Source organism: Balaenoptera acutorostrata, chromosome 2 (assembly GCF_949987535.1).
Source record: "Balaenoptera acutorostrata chromosome 2, mBalAcu1.1, whole genome shotgun sequence".
Classification (NCBI taxonomy): Eukaryota; Metazoa; Chordata; class Mammalia; order Artiodactyla; family Balaenopteridae; genus Balaenoptera; species Balaenoptera acutorostrata.
In genome coordinates this window covers 74,297,959-74,309,077 of record NC_080065.1, presented here as the reverse complement: position 1 = coordinate 74,309,077, position 11,119 = coordinate 74,297,959, and positions in this window count along the sequence as shown.

Genomic DNA, 11,119 nt, shown 5'->3' with positions numbered 1-11,119 from the left:
GCCAATATGAAGAAACATGGTACAGTTGCTTTACGTTTTCTGGAATTCATTTTCTGTGTGGGCCAGAGTGAAGACTGCAAATAGTGATTAAGCAGGCCCAGAAGAAATTTAGAATTCCTCATGTATTAATAAACACAACAGACTTTTCAAATGCATTGAAAACACACTTTATTTAGTTAATAAATGTATGGTAAAATAATACAAATGTCAGCAATTAAATATATTATTGTTTCTGTCAGTGCATATGGAGAAAACACTGTAAAATCTGCTATATATTTGAATTTTTAATGTATCAATGGAATTTTTGAAAATGTGTTCTTGTATTTAATTTCCTTATGGATATTAACTTATTCATAACAAATCTTAAACATGGACAATATGGGATATGTTCTTTGGAAATTTTTGTTTGTTTGCTTTAATGTTGCATTTTATTATAAATGTACATATGAATCACATTTACTTCTTCAAATCAATTTATGATTATACTCAGTAGGAAGCATATATGATTAAAGTTTTAGATAGAATATATCAATGAACTTCTTATAGTGTGATATCAGTATCTTATATACAAATTAGATTATTAACCAAGCATTTAATAAATGAACAAATGAGTCCATCTAGTTTTGCCTTAATTCAATTACCATATATAATATGCACACGAATAATCAGACTCTTTACCAAAAATTAGGTAAAACCAAAGAGGAATTATTGCTGGGAAAAGATTTTGGTCATCTTTGGTGAAGAAATGTATCTCCTTTATATGTATGTAAATTACAAATGTTAGCATAAATATTATTGCAAAATGTGTCTACACATGCAAAGTGAAGAAAATCAAGGCACTTATTTGAACAATTCAGGCTAAACCCCTCACTTTCACTTGCAATAGGTAATTGAGGCAAAAGTGTTTTTCCCTTGAATTATCTGGATGATTGCATCAATTCTTCACTTTGCTTTATACGAGTATATAGACATAGCAATTGTGTCTTTAGAAATTGCCACTTTAAAAACATGCAAATACAGAACACATTCATTTATGACACTGCTACTTTATAGGCTTAATACACCACTAGACTTATTTGTTAATGAAATTGGAATCTTAAAAAAGGGGAGGGGTTAAATATATTTTCCGAAGTAATTATTTCTAAAGCAACTTACAGTGATATTTAGATGTAACATACAATTATATATGCATCATGCAAACTAGGTTTCTCCAACCTTTTCTGGCATACTAATGCCCCAGTCTCCTTCATTATTATTTCTATTAGCAGTCTACTTCCACAGTAGGCCCTGATAATTGTATGGAGAGTATTCACGATGGTGTGTTACAAATATAGTACTGAGAAACATTTAATTGTGAAAGTTTGACCCTCCACCTGAAATCCTGAAAGTATATGCTTGAGAAAAAGGAATTCTGAATCCAGTTGGTTAGAATGGGGAGGATCAGTTTCAATCAAGCCAATTTTTAATGACTTTATTGTTAATACACTTAAAAACATGGCTGATATAATGACTTGGACTCACCCGGTTATTTCGTCCTTTCTAGTGACTGCATAAGAAATAGATATTAATTGCCCTGCCATTAAAGTTCTTGATACAATTCACATTTACTCACTTTAAACTCAAGATGTCTCTCAATAAAATTCTGGGCTCTTTATATCTTCAATGTAATTAGTATTGTACAATATTCATGACAAACATAAGGAACAAGGAAGAGGATTCCTACTTGGTAATCATTGTAAATATGAAATTGTCAAGCTAGTCCTAATTAGTCACTGAGATAAAGATAACATACAAGTCTCTAAGAGGTACAACAAAACTTAGAACAAAATTCAGATATGTCACAATTAGATTATTGTTTCAAATGCCTATGCTTAATGAAGTTGGTGAACCCTGTTTGCCAAATAATTCTGTCAGGCAAGCAGTCATAGTTTAAAAGTAATTAAGCAATTCAGCCTCATCTTAAAATGGCACATGCAAAGGTCCATGTTTTGTTGGTTTGGAAATGTGTAAGATACTTGATAAAAAGCATCCTCTAAGAAAATTCAGTGTATTATACTTTTTAAACTTCAACAGGTAGAGAATCATTTTTAAACTTGCCTTTAAAAAACATTCTAGTAAAGCATTTGATTGTTTAACATTTTTATTATTCAAGTTCTTACCATTTCACACTACTCCCTAGAGAGGGGCCAAGAAAATATTAAAAATACTATAGAAATATAAAGGATAAGATATTTGTCACTCTCGTTTAAATTGATGTATGCCGCTGTCCTATAAACGTCACATCGGATAACCCTGAAAAATTACCATGAATCTCCATAATTACGCATATTCATGATGCTGTTTTGCATAGTGCTAACAGCAGACTGCATGTGGGGTGGGACGTGAAGGGGAGTAGGAGTGATGTGATGGATTAAAATTATTACCAGTATCATGGAAATAGACATACCAACAGTTCCATTTTGTTAGGTCTTAGAAAACAAAAGCATATCATAAAATTGTATAGTAATTAAATAACTCGAAATTTTTCTCCTACATATTTCACAATAAAAAGTTAACACCGACAAACTGACTAGAAACATCATTGTTACTTGAAATGTGCTTATATTTGTCATAGATTCCTAGGTACAGGACTATGTCAACTGAAAGGAGATGGTGCTTTTTAACTTTTTTTGAGGCGGCGGAGTGGAGAAGGTGAGGTGATGGAGAATTTTCAAGCCTTCGAAGTAGTACACAGGTTTCTTACATGGTTCGAAAGCTCTTGATGAGCTGAGTGCAAATCATGTAGGTACGTTTCTTCTGATAAATACGAGAACAGAATCATATTTAGTAAACTGTTAAAAGGCTCTAAGAGATAGAAAAGTTGTCTGGTGTCTATCTCAATAGCTTTTTTGTGCTGAGGCAGAGAGCAGAGTTAATCAGGGACTCTAGAAGTAATTATCGGCAGAGTTTGGGTAATACAAATGCTTGGGTAAACAGCGATTGTTCTTTCCACAAGATTGCGAGTAGAAACAACAATACTGGTATTGTCCTCCACTTCTCATTAAGGGGACTCGGGGAGGGAGTGCTGCACTGCGAGGCGGATGGGAAACTGACAGGCAAACTGTGCTCGGAACGACTCTCTTCTGATCCCACTACCACAAACTCTGGCTTTTGGCATCAGGAGTGCCAGCTGCATCAGGAGAAGCCAAGCCTGTCATACCATCTTCACATCAAATCTTCAGGATACAAGAGCTAGAGCATAGTTAGAGCTTAATGAAGAAACAAATACAAAAGGGAAGATTAGGCCTTGTTAACACTTGCATTCATTTGTTCTTATAGAAACTGCATTGGATGGGTTGTTTTATAGAACTCATTCTTTTTTTCTCTTAAGCAGAAAAGTTACATTGAGGATGCTTTTTTTTTTTTATTGTAAATACATAGGAAAAAAAAAAATCTTACAGTTCCCCTGTAACTATCAGGCAACAAATTGTTTTGTCAAAAATGCCATTGAAACAGTGATGTCCATGACAACTGTCAAAATTGGTAAATAAATACTTTTCATTTTTTAATATGAATCTTATTATACTTCTTGCCACATCAAGCATTTCCTGGCATACTTAAGTGGTACCATTGCATTCTTTTGAAAAATTGGGATGTGAAACTTTATCTATTGTTATTGGATAACAAACAATCTCCTTTTTGGGGTGAAAAATTTATGTTTCATGGCACCACATTACTTTTATCTTCAAATTAATTGCATTTGAGAAAAAGGAATCATATTTTTAAAGTTCACTATAAACTAGCCAGAAAGTTTGACAGCAGAATGCTGCAATTATTTTTTATTGTTGTAAGCAATCAGTCAACTGTACAAAGGTGTGTTGTGTACAGCTGCAATGTAAAACCTATTTTTGTTTATGCTATCTGTCAACCACTTAATGTGGCTAAGGTACATTCTAAATGATATTATTCCAAAGGAAACAGGAACGCTTTAAGGAAATAATGTACTTTCTATTCTATGCCTCGTGTGTAGGGCCTACCCAAGAAAGGCTCATAATGTATGTGTGGTTCTTAAACTTTAGATACATGTTGAAAGAAAATGGGCAATTTGTTGTAGACTTTGAAGAGGGGAATACGTAATACCTGTATCGGGACAAGAGATATTTGACTTTTACAAATTCTCAGATATTTTAGATGCAAACTAAATGAGGAGACCCTTCATGTGCTTTGCCTTGCTTATGATGAGAAACATAGGAATATGGACAGCTAGGTATCCTTTCAGAAAGTAACTTTCTGTAGACATATGAAAAGACAATACTCAAACACAGTGCAGCCTAATTACTAAAAAACTTATTTTTTATGAGAAAGGCATTTAAAATTACGTCCTATATTTTCAGTGTGATGGGAATGGATCCCCTTTATTCTGTTAGTGTCAGGAAATATCACCAATGTAGTGTTCTGTGCTGAGTTCCTCCCAGCTTTTACTGTTTGTGGTTATTATATTATGTTTGACATGGTTTTTGTCCATGGTATCTAAAATAGCCAAACAGAAGTGGACCTTGAAATACTCAAAAATATCTCCTATTTCCTAGTGATCATACTTCTCAATACTTTGAACTATGGATGTCACCTTTTTAAGGTGACTGCATCTCAAAATGTGAGGTTATGTTGTAGGGAGCTGACCTCGTTACAAACACTTCTCAGAGAATTCGTTACAATGGATTAATTGATTAATCTTTTAAATGGCACTTGGTATTTATAAGTGGCAATTCTCGTATGCTTTCAGACCAAGAGCAGTTAAACAATGAATATTGCTATTTTTATTTGTTAATTTTATTAGCAGTCTCCTCAGTGGTTTATAATTAAACATGACAGGTGGATTTGCATGATGTCTCTAAATGTGCTTAGCTACTCAATAGTATTAATGTAACTTTTTGTGATAACAAGTAAAATGAGACTACATTTTTCTCTCTGATCAATAGAACTCCTTTTTAGGGTTTTATTAATAATTATTTCAACATTAATGTGACTACACTTTATATACATTTCTAAAACTGTCCAACCGATTTTATGAATCCGTTATGTATCAACAGGACTTGCAACTAGAGAATGTACAAGAGAATCTTTACCTCTGGAATTCATTTCATCTTAAGTATAACATTATAAAATATGTATGTGTTTATTTGGATTACTTTAAGACAACAGTATAATAGAATAGAGTAAAATAGCTCATGTTACCTAAAGCAAAATTTAACAAAAATATTTATGTTTATTGTACCATAATCATCACATGTACATATTACATATATTTAAATATTTTACTGACAAAATGAACGCAAGAAAGTTTTCTGCTTGAATATGTATGAAGCTGGACTGAAGTTGTAGAGTTTAGGTGAGAGTAGATAGGGCTATGAGTATTAATATTACATGTATTTGTTTGACAGTGATCTGGCTGCACTTTAGATCACAAAACATTATTTAAAGAAGTTGATATTTTTATAAAGATTAATGTTAATTTGCACAGGTTTATAACTTAGTTGAACAAAAATAAAAGAAGAAATTATACTTTTATTTAGATCAGGAAGTATACACCATGAATTGAATTAAACTTTCCTTTAAAATGAGTTTTACATTGTTTTCCACACAATGTGAAGAATCAACTTTTCTCTTTAATGTGTTGAAAAATTTGTTTGGTAAGAATAGAATAATTCAAATGTAGCTAAAGAAATTAAGTATATAGAAATACTGAATATTTGGGCACTGGATAAGCTTCTTTTGAGTTGTTCTGTTTTTTGAAAGATGTCATCCCTGATCAGAGCTCTAATGAGAATGAACTTACGTCGGTGCTCTCACCTGCCCCTTAACCACTGGCGGTGTGGAGGCACAGGGGGCATGTATAGCAATAAAATCGTGGCTGGGCCTAGTAGCAACTGATTTCTGCTATAGCATCCTAACCTCAAGCTTGCTAAAATTATAGGCACAATCCCATTAAAAATTCCTCCTGGTTGCCACCCCTGTTGCAGAGAAGAAAAGCACAGTTTTCTTGGAGGAGAACTGACTAAAGGGGTAGGGGCCGGGGAGTTGTTATGTAGTCAGAGTTCTTTTAACCTGAGCTCATACTTGTATGTACTGGATAAGTGTATCTGTTCACTCTCTTTTCCACAGGCTTCTATCTCTAGGAGCTTAAGAAAATCCATTCATCCAAATTCTAGTTTGCCTAATATTTCCACTCAGTACGGACGCTGCTTGGCTTGAGTGAATCAGGTGGTCCTTTTGGCATGTAGGAATTTATCTGTAAGAGGGCTGGCTTTGGAGTGAGGAGATCTGGATTAGAATTGCACCTTGTCCTTATTTGGAGCATTGTCTTAGCTTCAGGAATTTCTTCCTTACACGGTGACTCTAAAGATTACATAAAATATCATCTGACAAAATAGCTACTACTATATCTGGAACATAGGAGATGTCCCAGAATACTGGTTGAATTAAAATTTGAATGTGTAGATACAGTCCAGGATAAATTCAGAGCTGAGTGGTTTTTTAAGAATGGTTGTTTCATCTTGAGCAATGCATGGGGTGGCGGGGGGGAGGGGCGCCCTCAGAGCCCCGTCATCATCTGGGAAAAGCGATGAGGCCCTGCGTGGGGCTGTTGCTTGAGTCTCAGGTCAGAGTTCCACATTTAACCAAACCATGTGAAACTTCTGAGTCTTTTCTCATAGCTACAACTCAGGCAAGAATCAAAAAACTAGATGCTTAGAAGCAAACAAAAAGAATGAAAGTTCACACAGAAATCCAATGGTTTTTTTTTTTTTAAACACAGAACCTAATGTATGATAGATTAAATAAACATTTGCTGAATGAATACACAAATAAAGGTGTATTTTAAATATGAAACCACTAAATTTGAAAATAAGTAATTCCAAGTTCACCCCCAATTCCATCCTTTTTTTTTTTCTTTTGAGAATAAAAAGTTCAAGAGACTTTAAGAGAGTGAAGGGCACTCTAAAATGATCCATCATTATGTTCACATATGTTGAAGAAGAACCTACTTGACATACACCTTTATGGAGTGTAGCTTTAAATATAAGAATAAGCCCATATTAATACATGTTTCTTGTACAATTTTTTAAGCACACATTCTAGCATAGTTACTACATATTCATTCATGGAATAGTCTATCATTCCTTCATAGTACAAGCATCTATTTAGAATATTTTCCTAAATAACATAGTCAAATGTTTACCAAACATGCCCTTTAACTGTCTTATGAAGAAGGATGTATTTTCAGACATCCACGTAAATTTGGGTTTAGTCAAGATTGCCAATGTATGTAGGCCAACAAAAATGAGTGCCTCGGCTGCAGGCATTGTGTTGACCTGTTAATCTGAATTTCATTTCTGACTACTTTTGTATTTAAACTTAAATTCTCTAACCTATATATGCATTGGGGATTAATTATCATTTGAGAATTATCATCCTACTTAAAAATAATTGAAACAGCAAAAATAGGTGTTCATTTCAACCATCAACATTTTTTCAAGATTTGGAGCTTGCCTTCTTAAGAGCTCTTCCGTACAGCAGAGTGAAGAGGCAACTTAAAGTGATACCAATAGGAGTTTGCAGAGATGTCACTTCATAATGGAAGGTGGCATCTGTGGAATTCCTTTATTCTCTGGCATTCATAAAAATTATACCTCATTTGTATACATTTTAAGTGCCAATATAAATATAAAAACTTTCTAAATGATATTTTCCAAGTGCATATAAATCACATAAATCTCAATGATTCAAAATAAAACCGGGTGATACTAATACTTTCTTTCTGGTATAAAACATATATTGGGAAAAATTATAAAAATACAGTCACCTCAAACTCAAAATAAGTAAACGAAGCAGATCAATTTTGTACAGGTGCCAATATATTAGCCCATTTATAAGTGATAATAGTAATGTAAAAACATGTACATTGAATGTTCAACTTTGCAAGTGCATTCATAAAGATTAGAAAGGGAATTATCTTTTTTTTCTAAATACATAAAATTACATACATTAAAATTAAATACATTAAATACATAAAATTTAATGAAAAAAATAATTTCCTATTTCACTGTTTGTTTTCCTCATTGTACTTTGAAGTTAAGGCCTAAAAGAACTTCTCTATACACTGAATTTAATTTTGCCCATTTTTTTTTTTTGCCCATTTTTTATCCCTGGAAAATTGATGATGATTTGAAGCCGTTATTTGAATATTTGTCTTAAAAGTATTCACTGGTTATTTATTTATTTATTTTTGGTGGCTTGATAACATAATGAATATTTTAACCAAAATAATGAAATCAAGATGATGTATTTACCTTTTTTTTCTATAGTATTGTATGATCTGATAAAGTACACTTATAGAAATTATCCTACTAAATAAATAAATAATAAACTTCATGCCCAAGTGTTTTCTGGATAGCAGACATTTCTTAGAGTAGCATGTTTAAGATATTTTCTGGTTATTTTTAAGACATGTGACTTCATCTTTTTAGGAACTTACTGAAAAATCTTTGCCAACATTGAGCTTTTTCAAGTAAAAGGCATATTCTTCAAGGGTTTCCTTTTTCCACTGTATGTGGTAAAGGACTTATAAGGACAAATTTAATCAGGCAGTTCACTATTTATAGTATATAAGAACTTGAGATAAGCACAGAGAAACAAGAGGACAGTTGTGTCCCAATTTTATTTACTTCAAACAGTATTGTATCACACAAGTTTTTACTGATGATTAGGACTCAAAGATGTGCTAGTTAAATGAAGCGTGTGTGGCATACCTCACTCATATCAATCCCCAACAACTTTGTAATAACAAATTTGCATTTATAAATCTTCGTAATTATAAAGTTAATAATTTTCTTTATATTGTTCATTTTTAGCAAATGTTACATTTGCTTTAGAATGAGTTGTAATCAGCTTATAGTGCTATCACATTAATAACATATTTTAATACCAAAAAATATTATCTATCTTTCCTATAATATTAGAATGCCAGTTTTCAGAATTACTGCTCTCTGCTGCATACACACGCTTATGCGTTTCTCACCAATCAAAATCTTTTCTTTTTTTCTATATCTCTCTTTCTCTCTCTCCCTTTTCTTCCTCTGTTTCCTGCAGTCTCGCCCTCTCTCCATCCAGTTCCCTTCTTCCCTGCCCTCAGTTCTCCACTGCAGAGAACAGTGAACGTATTAGGAACAGTCAGTTATGGTTGGGCTTCTAACCTAGCTCAACTCCAGCATTAGCAAAGGGATTCAGTTTCTTGAATTCATTAATAGTATTTTGCCACAAAAGGCTTTGTAGTTCTCTCCTGAATATTGAGCCTAGCTTAATAACATTCCATTTATGTTAAAGACACATTTAATCTGTTAATGTGACCTTTAGAAGTATTCTCTTGTTTTTCATTAAAGAAACACTGCCTTACAAATATTAATTATTCCTTGATGCCATATTTTAATTAACTAATCATGTGCTATTTGCAGCAATAACAAATGTAGTAATGTATGTGCAGTAATGCTGTGTAATGCAAGATCGATATCAAAGAATCCATTGCTGCAGAAAAGACATGTTTTGAGTATCTTCTCTGGATGAGTCTGCTTATATGAAACATTCAGTCTAGAATGATGCTTTGTTTTGCTTTGTGTTTTGTATTTTTAAATGCCAATGCAAGACTGATTAAAATGCTGAACATATCGTTAGCCCCATCACTAATAAGTGAACGTTCACTGATGCATATTAGCAGGGTCTAGCAATGTGGTGAAATTGTCACTTAAGTGCTTGGAATCTGAACACAGAAAATGACAGGCAGTGCCGAAGGTCCGGCTCCAGTGCATGTCTTTACTGTAGCTGGAGTCACTGGAATGGTGAAACCAGTTTAGGTTCAAGGTCGCTGCTGACATTCAGCTGTCATGGCTTCATTGTCTGCAGGCCTTCTCTCCATTGACACATTCAAGAGTACTTTATAGCAACCACAAAGAGCCAGTCAATTGATACCATTACACTTCATGCACACACAAACCACAAGCCTGTTCAGGACTGTTGATACAGTCTAACATTTATTCATTAAGGGATCTATTGAAAATGCAACTTGCCCAGCCCCACTCTTAACAACATAGACTTACTTGTTTAGTCCAAACATTTAGCTACGTCTTTTTCAAGTTTTGCACAGCATTCTCTAATTGAGGTAACATTATCTGCATTTTAATGCTACACCATTTATGTCCAATGAAAGATTACCTGAAGAACCCTGCCATTACCACACTAGTTTAAATACGGGCAGTCGTATAGAAAAAATATACACAAAAGATGTAAGCAGGGGGAAAAGGGAGATATTTATTTGTTCTGGGAGTGCCACGGAAATCCAATTGCTCAGAAATGAAATAAGAGTCTGAAGTGAAAGGAGGGAAAACCTAAGCTTGGGTCAGGGAAGAGGCAGTGATTAGCTCCATTGTTAGAAGCTCTTTGAGCTTCGTTGGTTGTAAAGAAAAACCCACTAATGAATCTATTGAAGCTTGCCAGAACTTTGTGTGGAAGACAACTTAAGTTATGGTGCTTATCTAAAAAATGGTAGTAAAGCATGTGGATATATAAAACAGCACATATGTCTCTTGATTAACAGCTTGCCCATAAAAACAAAAAAATTGTTTAAAGATTGTATGTTGCACAGATAGCCTACTTAACATGTGTATGTTTAATTCCATATTCACAGGTCTTAAAAATAACTCATATCAATGTTGAGGAGATGTAAGAAAATATATCCTATTGAATATTTAAAAGACAGGGAAATAGGCAGAAATATAATGTAGCTAATTTCTTCTTGGTTTTCTACCAATATTTGTAAAGAAAGATTCGTTTAAAAGTCAAGTTCGAAGGCTGATTCATGCTTTGCATATTTTAAAAAGGCAAAAACCACTTCATTAAGGAATGTGATCAACTGTCATAAAAAATAATAGACTTTGGAAAAAGGGACCAATATGTCCACGTACTGCATTTAGAAAAAATGTTTATCATGCTTCCATCATATGTGGCATTTCCAACATAAAATTGAGTCCTTTTTGCTGTTTGATGTAATGTTTAATTACACGTGCCTATTTAACTCTACAGTATACTTGCA